Source organism: Dipodomys merriami, unplaced genomic scaffold (assembly GCF_024711535.1).
Source record: "Dipodomys merriami isolate MVZ:Mamm:240054 unplaced genomic scaffold, mDipMer1.0.p SCAF_542, whole genome shotgun sequence".
In the NCBI taxonomy this organism is placed as follows: Eukaryota; Metazoa; Chordata; class Mammalia; order Rodentia; family Heteromyidae; genus Dipodomys; species Dipodomys merriami.
In genome coordinates this window covers 638,453-657,902 of record NW_027206116.1, presented here as the reverse complement: position 1 = coordinate 657,902, position 19,450 = coordinate 638,453, and the positions used below count along the sequence as shown (strand labels likewise).

The 19,450-nt window shown below is 44.7% G+C and overlaps 1 protein-coding gene across 6 annotated transcripts in view; it reads left to right on the top strand.

Annotated features, from left to right (window-relative positions):
- Positions 1-19,450, top strand: part of LOC138811637 (F-actin-monooxygenase MICAL2-like) — a 201,219-nt gene that overhangs the window by 13,198 nt on the left and 168,571 nt on the right. For all 6 annotated transcript variants that reach the window (XR_011367463.1, XM_069999342.1, XM_069999339.1 and 3 more), the window contains exon 2: positions 9,869-9,955. The gene's annotated coding sequence lies outside the window, so the exon portion shown is untranslated. The remainder of the gene's footprint in view (positions 1-9,868; positions 9,956-19,450) is intronic.

The window sequence follows — 19,450 nt, the reverse complement described above, 5'->3', positions numbered from 1 at the left end:
AGGGACACAGTTTTCTTGGCCCTTAGGTCCTTAAGTCAATGAGAGCATCTAAACATCCTTTGTAAACAAAACCACATGGGAGCTCCTCTCCAATCCCAGTGTCCTTTTTGTTATCTCAGCATTGCTCTTAGTTCCTTTCATTTCCCTTCACCCTTCTCCCCTCCTCAGTGGTTAGAATTGCAAATTGCCACTTGGAGTCATTTACTTCCTCAATCTCAGGTCTAGAGCCTTCCTCTTCTCTATGTCCTTCGAAGTCGGTTTGCTTAGAGTCTCCAGCACCAACTTCCTCTTCTCAGTCTCATAAATTTAACAGGAAATAGTTGTTTTTCCTCCACACTTCCTGTGTCTTGGTCACTAGCCCAGTCCACCACAGCTGTGGGAATTAGGGAATTCGGTTAGTCCTGAGTTCCATAGACAGACACTTCCTTCTTCTTTTGGAAGAAGAAATTCTCAGTGATACCAGACTACTTTAGCCATTGGAATCAACCCAACCTTCATACCCCACAGGCACTCTGATCTCAGGATCCATGTCACTAGTAGGTCCCCAGTTCATGGTAGGGCCTCATGCCTCAGTCCTTAGGGTGCTTAGATAGGTTTCCCTTGTGATATGTTTTTCTCTCACTGTGCAGAGATGCTTCCTCTCCCTACCCTAGGTCCTATTCTTCTTTAAAAGATCAAAGAGGCCATAGAGAGGTGTGTATGGTCTGCTCTCAGTTATAGGAGACGGATCGTATTTCTGCTTGCTAAGAACAGGTTGGTTACCTGTTGAGTGGGACATACTGGGTCAGGGGCTAGGCCCACAGAGGGCTCTGGGCCTCTGGATTTGAGAACCCAGTAAATATCTTTCCTTAAGTCAATTAGAATCTGGAAATCATTGTGGTTGGTTAATTTACAATTGATATGGCATGTAGGAAGAGTATGACGCCCTTGCCTAAGACAGGGATCAGTCATTTCCTGTTCTCCTGGGCTCAGCTCCTCCTGACCTTGTGGGGGGAGGGGGAGAAGGCCATCCCTACAGCCTGGCATAGGCCCTGCATGTGGAGGATCTGCAGGACATGGCCCCTTCATCCTGCTTGATTCCCATCTCTCCAAAGCATAGTAGAAAGTAGACATTTCCCTCCCATTTGTTGTCATTTTGGTTTACTAGTGCTCTGCAGGCATGCCTGAGCCTCTAGTGATTGTTTTCTGCTGCTAATCACCTGAAATCTAAATTGTGGTTTCTTCCTCTGATGGACTGGGAGAAACTTGCCCTTTCCTAGACCCTCTCCACCACCTGCTATACCCAGGGTACAGCAGGGGGATTAGATTAGAAAGGGTCCAACAGTCCCTTCCAACAGCTTCCATTTGGGTGTGTCAATGACTATGCTCTAAGCAGGCTCTGGAGAGAGAGAGAGAGAGAGAGAGAGAGAGAGAGAGAGAGAGAGAGAGAGAGAGAGAGAGAGAGAGAGAGAGAGAGAGAGAAGCAGGGTGTGGAGGAAGCTGGTGCAGGTAGTGACCTGATTACAAAGGTGGCTTGTTTACCCTAGGACATTAATTGTGAAACATATATGAAGTACTGTGTGCCCTATACCTTATGGGGATCAGGCTCAGCCTTTCTTCCCAAAGAGTTTACAGTACCACTGGGAACACAAGACCTCTGTGTGTATGCAAACAGAGTTGCTGGAGACTTGGGAACAGATCAGCTAGCTAGGTCACAGGAGTTTCATGACTAATGTCCATATGACTGGAAGAGATGGTGGGTGTATTTTCTATGTCTTAGAAAGCTTCAGGGGTTGTTGCTTGATGTAGATCCTGAAGGGCAAACTGCAGATGAATAAGCATGGGCTTATACGCTGTGTATGGCTGAGGTGGCAGTGCATTTGTACATGGCCCTGTTTTGTCCTCTGTGAATCTACTTGGTAAGTTTGTCATGAGAATTAAATGAGAAGAGACTTAGAACCACTCAGAACAGCACCTAGTCATTGAAAACGGTCAGGAAGGGTTGTTGTGCTTATTATTGTTGTTATTATTATTTAGAAGCATCCTCTGAACCAGAATAAAGCATGATCACTGCAGAGAGGAAACAGCTAGGAGCAAGCTGGCAATCAGGTCTCCCTAGTATATCTCTTCCACAGACTTGTGCTTTGTATTCAAGATGCCAAAAGAAGTGGATTCTTAGTTCTACCTACACATTCTTATCTAACACTCTCCTAATCCCAGCATAATGAAAAACATCTGATATTTCTCTCCCTTTCCTTTTGAAGATATTAGAGTTTGAACCCACCTTTACTAGGCAGGTGTTCTTTCCACTGAGCCCCAGATGTCTGGGGTTTACAAGAGCATTTTATAGTTTGCTAGATTTGTACATTTGTATTTCATTTGCAACATTTGTACATTTGTATTTCATGTCTTCACAATCATCCTGTGGCTTATTAATAATAATCTCCATTTATCAATCCTTCCACAGAGTTAAGTGCCCAAAGACTGGTCTGGAGTCTCTGACCATACCCTCAGAGCATCTCATTCTGTCTCTTTCTTGGGGAGAGTAGTGAAGGGTCTGTGTGACCTGCAGACCTTCATGCAGTTTTGTCTTTTGATCTCTGCCTCCCTCTTCCTAACTCTCTCCCTCTATACCCACCCACCACTGCCACTTGATCTGTCTCTTCTAAACAAAGCACAGGTTGGTAGCTTGGGTTCAGGGCTGAATGCAGAATGGAGCCCTCAGAGAACATCATTATAATTCTCAGCATTTGTTGTCACTACTGGACTTGTGACCTGGGAGACTGTGATTGGAAAAAGGTAGGGCAGGAATGAACCCAAGATTCACTAGGAGGAGGGACAGGTCAGAGAGGTAGGACAGAGGAGTCTGGGAGCTAAAGCAGTAATGAGGGGGAGGGGCTTTCTTCCCTGGGAGACAAACAGGATGTTGAGATGTTGATTCTGCTAGTTAAGGTGGCACTAAATCCAGGACTCTGAGTATAAACACAGACTTACAAACTCCGTTAACATATCAATGTCCGTAGAAACCTAAAACAGAAGAATGTTCTCTGTCTAGCACAGATCAGCAAAAGATAATTGGGACCTTCCACCTTGTCCACACAAGAGAAGCTCTCCGAAGTTCAGAAGAACAGGAACCCTTCCTGGCACCAGGAGCTTGAGTCCTCCAGCCTTATTTGTGCCTGTGTCCTCTTTTCCCTTCTGGCAGCCTTCAATGCTGGGATTGGGGGCTGTTAATGCCTACACACAGCATTTTAGATTGCCAGAGCTCAAGCTAGAATCTGAGCCTAGAACAGTACAGACAGGGAATCAGCAAACTGTGGTTTATAAGGTGGTTCTCAACCTGGTATAGAGACATAGGATTTGGAGCCTTTATGTGCCTGTGCTTTTTGATACCCCCATGACTGTGGATGAGTATAGAATTGCCCCTAAGAGAATGATTCAGGCCACGCATGTCTCTCAGGTGGGTCCCCCTTTCTCAGCCTCCAACCTGGCCAATCTCATTGCTGGCTTCAGCCCCATCTCCTGCAGCATCCTGCAGGATGCTCTTTGCTTTGGCTCTGAAGTGGTTTTTTTCCCCCCTCCTTCTCCATCCTCCTCCTCTCTGAGGCTTAGATCCAGTTCTGCCTACTTCTGAAAGGCTTCCTACATGCGCTCCACTCAAGCTGGCTTCTTTCTCCATCTGCCTCCTGGTGGGAGCCAACAGCCTCCAGAGTGTTCTTTCTTCTCCCTCTGCTTCCTGGGAAAAAGCAAGTGATGTATTTTGAGCATCTATCTTGCATTAGAATGCCAGGAAGAGGCTGGCATTGGGGCCTTTCTGGTCCATGTACATATTCCAACTCTGCTGCTTCTGAGCACTGTGACTTTTGGTAGATACTTTAGTTTCCCTGAGTCTCCATTTCCTCACCTGAAAGTGAAGATGTGGTACTTATCTCACAAGGAAATTAGGAGAATGTGATGAAACAATATGAAATGATCCACACAAAGTGCTTTGCACATAATGTCAGGCTTATAGGAAATGCTTGACATATGGTATCTTTTATTATTTTAGTTAATTCTCATTCTAGTTATATAAGTAGACATCATTCCCCAAAGGGAAGTACCTAAGCTCAGATCTGACCCTACTTGTCCAAGGTTTCACAGTGGACAGGCAGCCAGGTTCTAGCTGAGCCCAGAGTGCCCTTCCTTCTACTGCTGGTGTTTCCTGAGTTTTTATCTCCATTTTCCATGTTTTTTTGTTCTCTTTATCTCTTCAAAGTACCAGCCAGAGTCTGCAGCAAATGCTGTAGAAGAATCTTTCCTGGATGGCCTAAGGGAAGCCAGGTTGGGGTGGGGGTGGGAGGTCAGAAAATGGGACCCTGGGAATTTCATATTTCCTCTCAGATTTCTGGCTGGTCCCTTTATCCCAGACCCCCTATGTGTGTACTGTAGACCCCTGTGTCCCCACACTGTGCTATGAGGGCTGAGCTGAGCTGAGCTGCATGGTACTTACTACCTTTTACCTAGCCAATGGGAGTGAATGTATTAGGTCCTAAGGGACTAACACCAGTTCTTTTTTATTTTTAAGATGGAGAATAATAAGGGTGTGGGGAAGCAAGGGAAATACCTGTCTGGAAAATTCCTGTGACTATACAAAAGTGCTAAAACAAAAACAAAAAACCAAGCCTGGGCCATATGTGTCTTGTGGGAGTCAGCAGAGGAGGCCTCTGACTTTATTGACCTTCCCCACACCCACAGGTACACCTCAGATCCTGCCAAGCATTGCTCTTGCCATTATGGTGGTTGGGAGGATTTTCATATCATTCCAGATTATGGCTTCCAGTTTAGTTCTCCAGCAAATTTTGGAGGCTACTACTTCTACTCAGGTTGTGTGCATCACCTGCAGATGGTACCTTTGTCAGGAAAAACTGTCCTTCACTAGTTGTCTGGGTTATGTCTGTGTAACCCTTGGTGGTGGGTCTTCTTAGAACCTGGGAGGCACATGGCTATGTGTGCTTGGATCAGTTCATGGCTGATGCACTAGAGAGGTGGAGGTTGGTAGAATTTGATTCTTAGTTTTCTTCTCAGGTCAGTGAAGGGTTTTTTTTTTGTTGTTTGTTTGTTTCCCTAAGCCATTTAAAAATAAATTTGGAGCCAGGCATACACCTGTGGCTCACACCTGTAATCCTAGCTACTCCGGAGGCTGAAAGCTTAAAGATCACAATTCAAAAGCTAGCCCCAGCAGCAAAGTCCATGAGACTCCATCTCAAAAATAACTAGTAAAAAGGCTGGAGGTGTGGTTCACATGATAAAGTGCCAGAAGAACAAGTGAAAGGCTCTGAATTCAAGCCTCAGTAACAACAATAAAAAATAATCTGGGACTGGAGGCATGGCTCAATGGTAGAGTACCTGCCTAGCCAACATGAGGCCCTCAAATTCCAGTACTTCCCAAAACACCACCACCACCACCACCACCACCAACCCACCCACCCACACACACACACAAAATCTGAAGATAGTGCTTCTTTCCTAAGGGAAATTAAGAGGGTTTATCAGAAGGGTGCTGTCCTGGAACGTGGCAGGCAAAGATAATTTTGTTAGCACAGTATGAAGTGTGAGGTTATAGTCTCTGTCTGTTAGGTCAAAATCTTTTGGGACAGGTAACAGTAAAGACAGCAAAACAAACCTCCCTCGGGATTCTAGCAGTCACATCCTGATTACAACCCACTGATAAATACTTGTCTCATAAAAATCATACTGGAGCTCTTAAGATGAGAGAACTTTGCTCAGAGATGCACAGGATGCTGCCTGTCCTGTTCAATTTTCTCTGGAAAGATACCCTTTTTCTGATAGTTGGTAAGGAACAAGGAGCAGCTAGACATCATCCTTTTTGGGGTGACAGCAAGGACCTTCAGGAATTAGAGTGAGGTGAGTACAATGGGTAGAAGGGACATGAAATGATAGTGCTGGGATCTGAGGGAGTTAGTTATTGATCTCTCTGAGCCTCAGTTACTTCACCTGGAAAATGGGCCAGATTATCTCTACTCTTCAGGGTGTGCTGAAGGGTAAGTAAGGTCATAGGAATGCAAGAGTCTCACCCTCAGGGTTCAGTACATGTAAATGCTCTAGTAAGACAGCTGTCTTCCCCTTCCTCTTTCCCTCTTTTTTCCATTCTTCCTCTAAAATGAGTAGCTAATTGGATTTTTTTCTGCACTACTTTGAGGTCGATGAAAGTTCCAACTTCTTCTCTTTCCTTTTCCCCTTTTTTAATGATCATGGCAAAGGGGCCTAGTTTGAGATAGGGACCCAAGCAGGGATGGCAGGACTGGGCTGCTTATTCTGGGTTCCAGCAACTTCCTCTGCCAGGGTGGTGGTCCAAACTGCAGTAGTTTCCCTATCATGACTACTTGCAGACACCTCCTTCACTTGTTTGCTTTGCCACCATGGTGGCTTGGGTCTTACTAAAGGTAGACAGCTGGTTTTTCTTCCTGAGCAGATTTGGTAGTGATAAGGCAGCCATCTGTTCAGTGCTGTTGTTAGTCAGGATTCTGGGTTTCAAGGGCCAGGAGCCAAACTTGTATGAGTTTGTGCAAAAGTGAATTTCAGGGGAGGCTCAGAGTCATAGGAAGCACTGAAAAACCCAATCCCAGGAAAAGAATGGGTGATCTCCAGCCTTCCTGGACCAGAGGCCTCTGTCCTGTGGTCCACAGCTGCAGGCAGCTGACCCCACACAGCATTCTGCCTGACCCAGAAGAACTTTTCTAGGACTTTCCAGGTTGGAGTGCATGCATACCCTTTGTACCAGTGAATGTGGCCAAGCAGGAAAGAGCCTCTGAGGAACTTCCCTTGAGGCCTGCACCCCTCTCTAGCTGGGGGGTGAGAAATGGGGTGGGATCTGTCATTGAAAGAAAGGAGAATATTAACTCACCTTTATCCAGAGATTACTCTGTGTCAGCCATTATTATAAGTCATTTGCCTGCTTAACCCATTTAATTTTCGTAATTGACCCAATTTTACACACCAGGAAACTGAAGCAGAGAGAGGTTAAGTTCTTTGAGGTAACTTTGCTAGAAGGAGCTCACACAGAGGACTGAGAATGTGCATTGGGCAAAAAGTCCTTTATGGCATTATATTATTTAATCTTCAGAATGGTCTTATAGAGTGAATACCAACACTGTCTTCATTTTTAGACAAAAATCTGAGGCTGACAGGGCCAGCCAACTACTTTAATGTGAAAGAAATCAGACCTTGATTTCAGGTTCTGAGTTGAGAACTGTTTTACTGGGAAGCCTGTGTGTTCAGATACTTCTCTTGTTCAGGTAGAAGCTATCTGGAGGTGAATTTGCAGGCTCTGCTCAGCCCCTAGGCCTTTGTCTTGTGTTTGGAGAGCCTAGACATAGAAACCAACTGGAGTATGTACATGAGTTTCGTGCTTTGAGCTGCCCTCAGTATGTTTCTCACTAACTCATACCAAATGGTTCCTGAATAAGTTCACAATAATCCATTCATTTATTCATTTATTAAATACTTATTGACTGCCTAGGGAATGCCAAGTCCTGCTTATTTGATATGAGTCACTCAGGGAAGACCTTGTCTCTAGGAAGCTAGGCTTGAAGAATGTCAGAAAAGAAGGTACTACACTTTCTTCTCTCAGGCCTCTCATGGTCTTTTGGAAACCATGAGGCAATGTAGAGCACAGTAAACCATTTCTGTTCCACCTCATATGAAGTCCACATGGCAATAGACACCTCCCTCTTGGCAGGGAATTGTTATAATGGCATTCCTGGGGGAGACAGTATTTCTTCATTCTGATTGAGGACAAAGGGAAGCATTGTGTCAGGGAATAAGCATGGGCCTGGACTCAGGCTGGCTCCCCTTTGAGTCCCAGGACCGCTATGGCTAGTGCTAATTGAGCTCTAGGACCTGCGCTTGACTGTGCCATATCTCCATTTCCTCCTCAGTGCTGTGATAGTATACTGCCTCCTACCACTGCTGGGAGAAAGGACTGGGGCCACACATGCTAACCACTGGTACATAGTCTAGTACATGGATTATTTCTTTTTGGCCTTATAACCAATAACTAGTTTTGTAGGTGCCTGTATATCAAGGTCTGTGGAGAAGTCATCAGTTATCTTAAGCTTCTCATTATATAGATGAGGAGGCCCCTCAAGGTGCTGAGTTTCTGGTGTTTTCTGAATAAATATGTTACAGGTGTGCAAAGCATGTTTGGCTGTTGGTCAGACAAAGGATGTGCATTGGTTGGTACTTTGAGTGTCTGGATCACAGTGTGCTCAGTCCTCTGTGGAAATCTACCCCATGATCAAGCCCTGGTAGTGTGGCCTACCTTCATCTCACCATGGGGACAATGCAAGCAGAAGCGTTAAAAGCCCATGGTGGAGCTGTAGGTGATTTCCTGGTTTCTCAGACTCTGGTTAGACTGACAGTAGAGTTCAGCATCAGAAAATCCAGCTCTTGGGGCTGGGAAGGTGGCTCAGTGGTAGAGCACTTGCGTTGCATGCCTGAGGCCCTGGGTTCGATTCCTCAGCACCACATAAGCAAAAAGAAAAAAGCCGGAAGTGGCGCTGTGGCTCAAGTGGTAGAGCGCTAGCCTTGATCTGAAGAGCTGAGGGACACTGCCCAGGCCCAGAGTTCAGGCCCCACGACTGGACCCCCCCCCTCAAAAAAAAAAAAGAAAAGAAAAGAAAAGAAAATCCAGCTCTCTTACCTACTGCTCCTGGAAACTTCCCTTGAGAAGCAGGGCAGATACATTGAAGATTTCATCCTGTCTGATTTGTGGCATGAAGCAGCTGCACAGAGTCTACAACTCAGGCTGATAAAATGTAGCAGAGGCAGGCCAGCCTGTTTGTCAGCTGGCACAGGCTCTCAGCGTTGTGGGCATGGTAATAGGGATGATGCTGGGCAGGATTGAAGCTTCTAAGCAGGTGACTGCTCTTAGAGCTTGCCAGCCTCTCAGTGTGAGTGGACCATCCCAGCTGTGTCAGACATTCAAGTCTAGGATACCTCAGCTTGGACAGAAGGACCCTGAGAGCTGTGTCAACCAGGTCTGTGCTAAAATCCTACCATGCCAGGGGGCCTTGATAAGTGGCATCTATTCTTCAAGCCTCCTCCTCATGTCTATGAGGAGACACTGAGGCAAAGCATGCCTAGTCCTGTTGGAGTTGACTCTATATGTGGCCAGTGCTTAGTAGATAGCAAGTTCTTCCCCATTTATGATCTGAGCATTCTGGACAGCAAGTCAATCCCACCTCAAGCACTGTAAACACGGTTGTTGTGTGCTAGAGAAAACACATGTATTTGTGTACACAAGAGTAAAATATGGATGCTTCCCTGGAGAATGAAAATAACAAACAGGTATAAAATCATTTTCTGCAGCAGCAATAGGGTATAAACAAAAAATGTGGGTGGTCACTGAAAGCCAAAATAATTTGTTTAGCAAACAGCTAAGACCAGATGGCCAATCCTATAACTTCTTACTTTATTTAGCATTTTGGACTTTTCCACCTCAGGCACTGTGACAGATTATACATTGGTGACTCATTAACATATTTTATACCAGTTTGACTTACTTTCATTCTGTCTCAAACTTAGAAATCCTGGTACTTATTGTTATTTTTCCTAGAGCAAAGTCTTAGTGTAGAGCTCAGTTGGCAGCAGACAATAGAATTGGTTTTGCAGTGATTCTTTACCTTGCAAAACCTGGGACACCCAGAGGGATTTCCTGTCCATTTCCTCTTGCTGGGTACAGTCTATGAGATAAAGCGGCACAAAACAATTCATTTTGGAAACTTAGCCATGATCAGAGCCCTCTGCAACCTCTTGGAGAAGAGAAAATAAGGGGTTGTAATGAAGGATAACAGAACTGACATTAACTGTTGGGCTTCTGTTTTAATAGGAACATGGCAACCTATGCGGACTGTGTCCTGGAGGGAGAAGACTTTAGCCTGTGTGATGCCTGAGAATCAAGCGAGTAAGTCACATGGTAGGTCTCTTTCATACCTAGGAGTAGCTCATCATGAGTACCCCATGTCAGAGGAGGTAGGATTGAGATTGACATTTACTTGGTGGGGGGTAGGGGGTGAAGGCCCTGTTGGTAAGTGGCAGGACAGGATCTCTGTTCTTCATCCTTCAAGTGAGGCCACCAACTCAGCTCTTTAAATCCCCATCTGGCTCTGAGAATATTTCAACCTCTTGACTGTCCAGGTCTGTGCAAATAGGGGCCTGGCCAGGTGGCTTCTGTAGGGTGTGGCTTCACACATGACGATGTAATCAAGCCATTGTCAGCAGATGAAGCCTGTTTACAACCTTTTTGTGACTCCTAAGCCCTTGGAGGCTTAGTGTCTAGAAGGCTGGTGCAGACAGAAATTGATGACTTATTTATGGTCTCCTTTGTGGACTATGGAAAGGCCTACCTGCTGTTCTCCTAGTTCCTCTCACTGTCCTGTTTGCTCTGTCCTCTGAAATGCTGCTAGAGACCCTCCTTAAGTTCGTCTAACAGTCCTGCTTCCTGGCCTTCAGCCTCTCCAGTCAGACCTCTAACTCTTTTCCCACCTGTCTACCCTAGTTCCCCTCTTCCTAGCTGGGAACAGTTTGCCATCTGCAGAACATACTGCTACTGCCAAGAGGCTCCCATTGCCATGCTCCCATAATGCTTTGTGCTCTCACATATACCACTAGCAGAAGTAAGATATCTTCATGCACCATTTCACCCTGACCTTCCTGCCTGAGTTGGCAGCTCACTCTAGCCCTCAATTGTTCCTGTCATGTTGCAAATGGTCAATAGCTGTTTGTTTACCCAAGAAGTCACGGCTTTATTACCCTTGAAGCTTCATCACAGCAGTGCCTCATGGGAGCCTCACACCCTGGGATAGGCAGTTGTATAATCTCTCTTTGGTTTATGGACATGTGGACTGGGCTCTGAGCAGTCAGATAACTTGCCCACAGGCTGTTATTGGAGGCTGTTATCTGAGTAGGACTCAGATCATCTGTATCTCAGGCTAGTCTGGTTTCTGTAATGTCAGACTTTGTAATTAAAGAGGTTATTTAGAGCAAGCCCCTCATTACCAAACAGGGAAACTGAGACCAGGCCTAAAGAGACTTTCTCAAGGTTGTAGAACTAACTGGAATCACCAGCCTTGGACTTCCTCTTCTCCTTCCTTTTCTCCTTCCTCTGCTTCCCTTCTATATACAGCAATCTAAAAACGTTTTGAGCTCCTAGCCTGCATTTTCTGGAAGGCAAAGAACTTACAGAATACCCCTCAGTTGGAGGGATAAAGAAATGTAACCTGTATGTTCTCCCCAGGAGCACCTTGGTCTATGAACTGGGCTAGCCTTGCAGGAGCTCTGTTTCATTGCAGGAGGGTGGATAAGTGTTTATTTCAAGAGGCCCGGGGATTGGGGGACCAGGCTAGATGGCAGTTGGAAGCATATCTGGACATCAATAGCCTGGTGGGTTCAGATCCCAAGTGGGGATAGAATAAAAAGGGGAAAGGCCTAGGGAAAAAACTGCTCGGAATTTGATTCTTAGTGTCTGGCAGACTCAAGCACAGCTCAGCTTGGTTAGTCTGCTAAGTCTGAGAATTGCCACTTTTCCTGCAGAAATAGCATGCAGAATATGTCCACAGAGAAGGGTTAGCAGTGGCCAGTGAATTCAGTGTTGTCTGTAGTTCTGACTGGCCCACTCCTACTATGAGCAGATGAATTGTATTTTGTTTTGTTCTGTTGCTGATTTACCACATGTCAAGTGGATCTTGGTCCTCTCCTGGCTCATTCATTCAGTTGAGGCTTGACCCAGGGCCAGGTAAGCTCTAATGTGAATACCACCCCTTCTTGCAACTTGTTGGGCACCCAGACTGGAGACAGGGACTGTCAGCCCCATCTCCATTGGCAAGTTTAAACATACAATTTGCCCAAATTACAGAGAATGTGATGTTTGCCAAATAGGTACCTTAGATGGTTTCCCAGAACATACCAGATTATATACTTCTCTAGGGCAGGGAAAATGTGTCAGGTTCTATCATTATTGTTTATACCTCATGTTCACATTGTATCTTGCATTTTCTAAAGATGATTTAATCTTCACAATCAAGTGAGTCCAGCCCCATTTTCCAGATGAAGAATTTGCCTTAGACAGGCTGTAACCTGCCCAGGGTAATGTAGCTGTCTAAGGGCTGGGCTGGGATATTGCTCAGGCCTTCTACTTATCAGTGGTATCATCTTCCCTCTACTAAACTCTGACCTTATTTATGTAAATTCCTGAAAGGCCTGGGACATAAGAGAAGCATGATACTCATTGAATGAGTGCACTTTGGCTAGTTTTTAGATTTTTTGCCACTTAATTCATAAATGGATCCTCATTGGCAACAAAGGTTACTACCCTGTAAAGTGTTTGAGTTTCTTGCCGTGATAAAAACAACAACAACAACAAAACACAAACCTGGCCCACTCTCTTCTCAGCCTGTCTTACCCCAGGAACTGGGTCATATACCATAAATAATTAATTCCTTGAAGCTTCCTCTCAGACCTGCTTCCTTCTGAGGCTGAGATGATCTGCCAGACACTAATCTTTGAAAGGTCCCGACAGAATCAGACCCTACTATTTATTATCAAAAATTTTCAGATGATGCCTTGAATTTCCCATGAATTTCTTAGCCTAAAGAGGCTAGATTTCCAGTAGGTTAACTTGATATACATATTTTCTAGTACTTGGGTTCAAATTCAAGGCTTCTAGATTGCTAGACAGGCAATCTACCTGTTTGAACGATGCCTCTGGCCCTAATTTGGTGCTTTTTTGTTTTGTTTTGTTTTGCTGGTACTGGGGCTTGAACTCTGGGCCTGAGCTTCTTTTACTCAAGGTAAGTGCTCTACCAGTTGAACCACAGCACCACTTCTGGCTTTTTTGAGTAGTTTATTGGAAATGAGAGTCTTGTGGACTTCCCTGCCCAGGCTGGCTTTGAACAGAGATCCTCACATCTCAGCCTTGAGTAGCTAGGATTACAGATGTGAGCCACTGGTACCAGGCATAATTTGGTGGTTTTGAGCCCTTCCCTGACTAACCTTTTCTAGACCAGCAAGAATCACTATGGTTATCTATTTAGAGTCCTGAAGGGAAATGATCCTTACCAATCTTTAGATTTTCCAAGATTTTGTGGCAAGGGCTGGAGAAAGAGCAAATAAAACCACATGAAATGAGGTCCATGGGATGGGAGGGACAATAACCATAACATCTTCCAAGTCTACTCTTTCCCTAAGTGACACCAAGGTCATGTTTCTTAGAGTCTACAGTGGATCTGCTGGCCTCAGACTCCTGAGGTCAACAGAGATGAATGGAAAAAGCAGCAGGAGGAGTCCCAAAGACCCATGTGTTAGGGGTGACTGTTCAAATGCTAGCCTGTGTGGTCTTTGGCAAGTCACAGAGCTACTCCTGTCAGAATTGCTTTATAATAAATAAGGAAGGCGTGGAGAACTGGGTAGCATCTTAAAGGAGGCTCCTATACTTGTTCTCAGGATCTACTCTGTTTGTTCTAGTGATTGGCACTGCTCGCTCCCTTCATCTCATGTGACCAGAGCTTGCTTCTGTCAGCACTTTTCTCCTGACCTGTTTAGCTCTACCACCTCTCTCTGCCCCACCCAGGGATAAGCCAGAGCATAGATAAGCATAGCCTGTTGCTGGTTTCCTGCCAAGTAGTTAGGAAAACCTAACTTTGGAGGAACTTTGGAGCCCTAAGGAGAGATTGATCGGTACAAGAGGAGAATAGGACTGAAGTGAGGGCTGAGATGCCTAAGATCTTGATACTCCAAGGTTCCTGGACTCTATTGAGTTATAAACCAGATGGTAGAAAATACATTCTGAAGATAATGATCTTATGGTGGCTAGAGTGTGGTGAGGGGTTCCAGCCATCCTGGGCAGCAAAGGAGGCAGCTTTGGTGGAAATGTGCACAGTAACAGACAGCTAACTCAGAAGGGAAAGGGAAGGCTAAGGAAGGCGGAGTTGTCACTTAGACATAAATGCTAGAAAAAGTTTATGGGTTGTCTAATCTAGACTTCACAGTTGTGAGTAAAGAAACTGCAGTCCAGTCACCTTTACAATATAAACTGCTATGCAGAGATATGGTTGAAACGAACCCATAATACAAACTAGTGGCAGAAGCAAGAGGGAGGTTAACTCTCCTGATTCCCAACAAATGGCCTCCACCTATACCATCTTGTTTCCTCTCATGAGTTCAGCCACCATACCTTCCACTTCTTAGACCCTGAGGTGTCAGCAGGGCCCCTATCTCCTGTTTATCAAGGCCTAATAAAACCATGGAGACTGAGCTGCCTCTCTTGTGCAGTTGTCTGCTTTGTACTTAGTCCCTAACAATGTCCAGTCAGCATTATTCTGTGTGTCTTGGGTGAAAGGTCAATTCAAGACAGGAAATGAAGGAGATGATAGCCCAGCCTCAGCTGTGGTGGCCTCTTGTGGGTTTGGCATTCAGGTAACAACCAACCAGCTTGGTTGCTAGCCAGGTCTTGTTCAATGGGTAGTTACTAATCTCAGCCTTCACTATTCATTGCTCAGAGCCTGCAGTATTCCTTGCTCAGGAAAGTGTTCTTTGCATTGAGGGCTGATTACCCCACTACTATGTTGATGAAAAACACTCTTTTCTGGGAACTCCTTTTAATGCTACACTTTTTCCTGTACCTGAAAATTTTTGTGACAAACTTTTCCACTGGACAGATACAGGGTTGGCATATGTCACCTTGCCTGTCCCTCACAGCAGCCTTCTGAGATGAGGATATTTGTATAGAAGAGGAAGCGAAGGCAGATATGTAGATAGGCGGAGCTCAGACAAAGTGTCTATCGCGAATCTTCCCTTGCCTCATACTTTACCTGGTACTTTTGTAGAGAGAAGGAAGGTGGAGGTGAAACCAGCCATCCATGGATTGGGGCACCAGGACTTTATTATGGGTTTTTCCAGTGCTAGGCCTGGACTTGGTTCTTGGAATAAGAGTTAAGAGGCCAAGAGCTCTTGGCTAGGCCTGTGTCAGGACGGGTATTTATACTCATAACTATCTAAGCATTGTCATACAGAATCAGTGATCTGAAAGTACTGAGAAAGACCATAGCAAGGAGGTTCTGTGGAACTTGGGTATTGAAGGGTAACTAGAAGACTGTGAAGTAGAGAAAGGCAAAGGTTTTCCCAAAGAAAAGGTAGATGGCAATAAAGGTCTGATTTAGTATTTGGACATAAGGAGAGGTTGTTTGCATATTTTCTTTTTTAGCTGAGACTGAAAAGAGTGGAATATTCAGTTGAAAGATAGGTTGGATAAAGCCAATTGTCAAGAGAATGAGCCAGAATTTTTAAAATATATGTCAGGTCTTTAGAAAAAAAGATTGGAATTAGACTGGCCATAGGCCTTGCCAAACACTTGTTACCATGCAAGATTCATTGTAAGAAATATCACTAGAGACATGTAAAGACCCTCCAGATGTGACTTTTCCAGGTATTAGAGGTCCTACATGCTTGTGAGGAACTCATTTTCAGTTCATCTGTGTCTGTTTTCTACATTTTGTGTTAGCAGAGGAGGTGACTCTTGGGGGGACAAAGGGAGTGGGGTGGGAGGGGCCAGGCTAGCAGTTCATATTTAAAATGTCTTGGATTCCTCTAGCCAAATAGGCTGAGAGCAAACATCCTTATGAGTTCATGGGCAGACTGTATCTCCAGGGACTGTTTTGCATTCCAGACATGGCCACACATTCACTTGGTAGTGGCTGGGGTGTGGGGTGAGAAAGCTACTTTAAAAAAAAGAAAAGGTCAATAAAAATATCTGTCTGATTTTAGGGTTGATAATTGTAAGGCAAAAGTATTCAGGAAGCAGATTATTTATCATGAAGGTGAACCAGATTTTTTTTTTTTAAATAATAGATCTTTAGAGTAGAGACATGATGACAAAAGAACCCTCTAGGAACTCTTGTCCACTGGGCATAGTTGATAATGGACACCTTACTGTGGTCTGCTCTAGGAAGTAACGTGGCAAATGGAACTTTGAGCCTGAACTGTTCCCCTTGAAAAGGAATAAACTAATAAACTGAAGAGTGATTTGGAGTCAGAGGCTGGTTTTTTTTTTTTTGGGTCCGGTCATGGGGCCTGAACTCTGGGCCTGGGTGCTGTCCCTCAGCTCTTCAGCTCAAGGCTAGCACTCTACCACTTGAGCCACAGTGCCACTTCCAGCTTTTTTCTTTTTCTTATGTGGTGCTGAGGAATCGAACCCAGGGCCTCAGGCATGCAAGGCAAGCGCTCTACCACTGAGCCACCTTCCCAGCCCTGACTGTTTGGTTTCTTACCAGCAGTCCACATTGTAACCTTTGTGCATTATATCTCTATGAGGAAAGAAAAAATTGTTTTTGAGGCAATGGCTATTTGTTTTATGGAATGATTTTCACTGCAGGAGTTCAAATACCAAGGAGAGACTCTAGCATCTTATTTCAGCCAACACAAATTGGATGGTGGGAGACAGTTTCCACCATGGAAAATTCCTCATTTGGTCAGGTCACACTTTCACTTGTCCTTTCCCTTAGGAACTGCTGGATGTTGGAGTTCAGGGTCATTTTGACTCATTGAATGGTCAAAGCACTTGCCTTAACCCCTGAGTATTTGTCACAGTATCTACTAGCTCAAGGCATGTGGCCTATCGCCCAGCATCCTGAAACCTCTGCCCTTCTCATACAGTTTACATTGCTCTCAGCTTCCAGCTTTAAAGCCATTATCAAGCACACAAATGCTAGAGGACTTTCAAACCCCAGTGCTTGGCACCCAGTCCTAGAAAGTAAAATAGTTTTATTAAGGCAGTGGTCTCCTCCAAACTCAAGCCAGCAGTGATGTGTGTTTTCCAGATAGATTTTACACCATCTAATCAGAGAGCTATTAGCTGCTCTTGGCCCTGGTAAAGTAAAAAGGATATCTCAGAGCTAGCTCACCCTGCCAGTGTCTGATCTGCTTGCTCTCCTGACACCTCAGAACAGACTCTGGGAATGGCTAAGCTGTGTTCATTTTGCCTGGCACATGCTTGACAGAATGTATGAATTATAATGAACGTATGAATTAATGAATAAGCAAGCAGTAGGCAAATCCTTTCTGCCTTCTGGTAGAAGTAGAGAATAAGTGAACAGGTGAAGGCTGTTTTCTGTGTGCTATCCAGGATCTGGCATGCATTCAGAAAAGACCCCTTTGGCCCTTGGAGCAAAGAGAGTTATGTGATAAGTAACCTTTGATCCACATCACTTCAAGAAAAAGAGTTCTATTTTCAGGGCTTAGAACACACATCAATAGCAGTTAACAAGCTGCTGGGAGTGCTGGCCCTGGAGACAGCAGGATAGAGTCCATTCTGGTGGCTGCTGCTGTTTATTCATTGTATTGGACTAAATGTCCCCCATCTGGACACTTCTGCCAAGAACCTTCCCATGGAGCCTTTGCTTTGCCATGCTCCTTTCTGTAACATTAGAGTTCTTGCATTTAAATCCTAATCCTGAATTCTCAAGTATGTGGATATATTGATAGGCTTTGAACAGCCCATTTGTCCTTTCTGAGTCAGGCAGGGCTCACCTGTCTGTGCAGGTGGACACACCTGCTTGTAAAGGCTGAATACTGTTTACAAGCTCACGGACTACAGGGGCAGCATGGCCAGCAGGACTGCTGGCTGGCCAAATGCTTCCTGGAAGGAGCAAACACTTCCCATTTATACCAAGGCTGGCCAGCTGCTAGAGAATGTGTTATTTACATCATTAATAATGTTGGTAACAATATAAACAGCAAAGCTATGTAATTTTGTATCAAGAAATTATTCCTAAAATGAAAGGGCTGTAATTCAAAGTTAAAATCTTAGAAGTGAAAGTATTCCTGTCCCTTCTAAGAAGGAGTTTTATTGGTAATGAATATTTGTTCATTCAGCAAACATGTACTTACTACCTACTGGCAGCAGATAGAACATGGGCACTGGGGTTATGCACACAAAATTTGATAACTCATCAATAGATGAGTTAGTTCCAAAAAAAGGACATAGAACAAAATGTTGAGTTATTTGAATCAGATACATTGGTTATATCAACAGAATACTCAGAGGTAAATGCTCTAGGGAATAGAAAGAAACAAGATATCAGTTAGCTTTTTCTTTAAGAAGTTTATGTATTAGTTGTCCAGATGAGATTAGTGCTTGGGGTTAAATGAAATACTGGTGGCGTGGTCCATACTGTGTGTGTAAGGGAAACCATCCTAAGAACTCCATAGAGTACAGTGTGGGAAAAGAGATGAAGGAAAGGTGAGGCAAAGCTTCAAAGAAGAACCATGCTGCTAAGAACATCATTAATAATGATGCCTAGTCAGCCATCATTTTGTTTTATCCTTGAGGGACCCAGTGGGTCAGGCCTATTATTATCCCCATTTTATGGATGAGAAAACTGAGGTTTGAAGATGTTAGGTAACTCATCTCACACGCCTAGTAAGTAGTAGGTTAGGCTTTGCAATCAGTCTTACTGACTCCAGGATCCAGGATCCAAACTGGGACTTGTGATACTCTACTACCTTGAAAGTTTCAGTAATAAAGCCAGAGGGGTTTTGAGCCAGATGGGTATCCCAGACCAGCAGAGGAAAGCAAGGGTGCAGAGACAAGAGTGTGAAGGAGTTCAGTGTCAGGAAACTTATTTGGATCTGTAAGTTTGGAGGACCAGGGACTGGGGGAGGGATGAAGGGAAGAGGATGGAAGGGTAGATGAGGGCTAGACACAGAGGTGGATTTTGTTTTGCTCTACTGAGATGTTTGAGCCTCACCCTGTGGAGCATCGGGGAGCTGCTGAGGGATCTGAAACAGAAATAGGATATCAGGACATGAATCTTGTGTTTCTGATAGAATTCAGGCAACAGATTGGGGATGCGGTTAGAGTGTTGATGGGAGGTGAATCTGGAGTCAGGAAAGCCATTGACAAAGGAACTTTGAGAATTACAGTGAGCAGATAGAGACCTGAACCTGTAGGAAGGACAAGAGGCAGTGGGTGAGACCACTGAGGAAATGGATGGAGCGATTGAGGTGAGCCTATTGAGACAGGAAATGGGCTCTTTAAAGTGAGGAAAAGACCATGAACATGAATTCCAAGCATGTGATGAGAACGTTGTTCATGGAGGTTGGAGCTGCATGTGGGGGGTCAGGTATGGTGAAGGATCACAGGCAAAGTTTTTCAGGGATAGCCAGGGAAATGTTTATGTTGCAGTTGATATGTGGCCTGGAATGTAGCAGAGAGATGTGCATTGGAGCTGTAGCCTTTGAGTACAAACATTACTGTACTGTAGGAGAGCTGAGGTCCTACAAGGCAAAGGTCAGAGCTCCACTTTCATGTGAGGAAGAGAGGACTCTGCAAAAGCCTGAAAACTCAGATAGACACCAGGCAAGATAAAGACTAGTAAATGGCAATGGGATTTAGGAACAGTGAGTGGTGACAGACCTG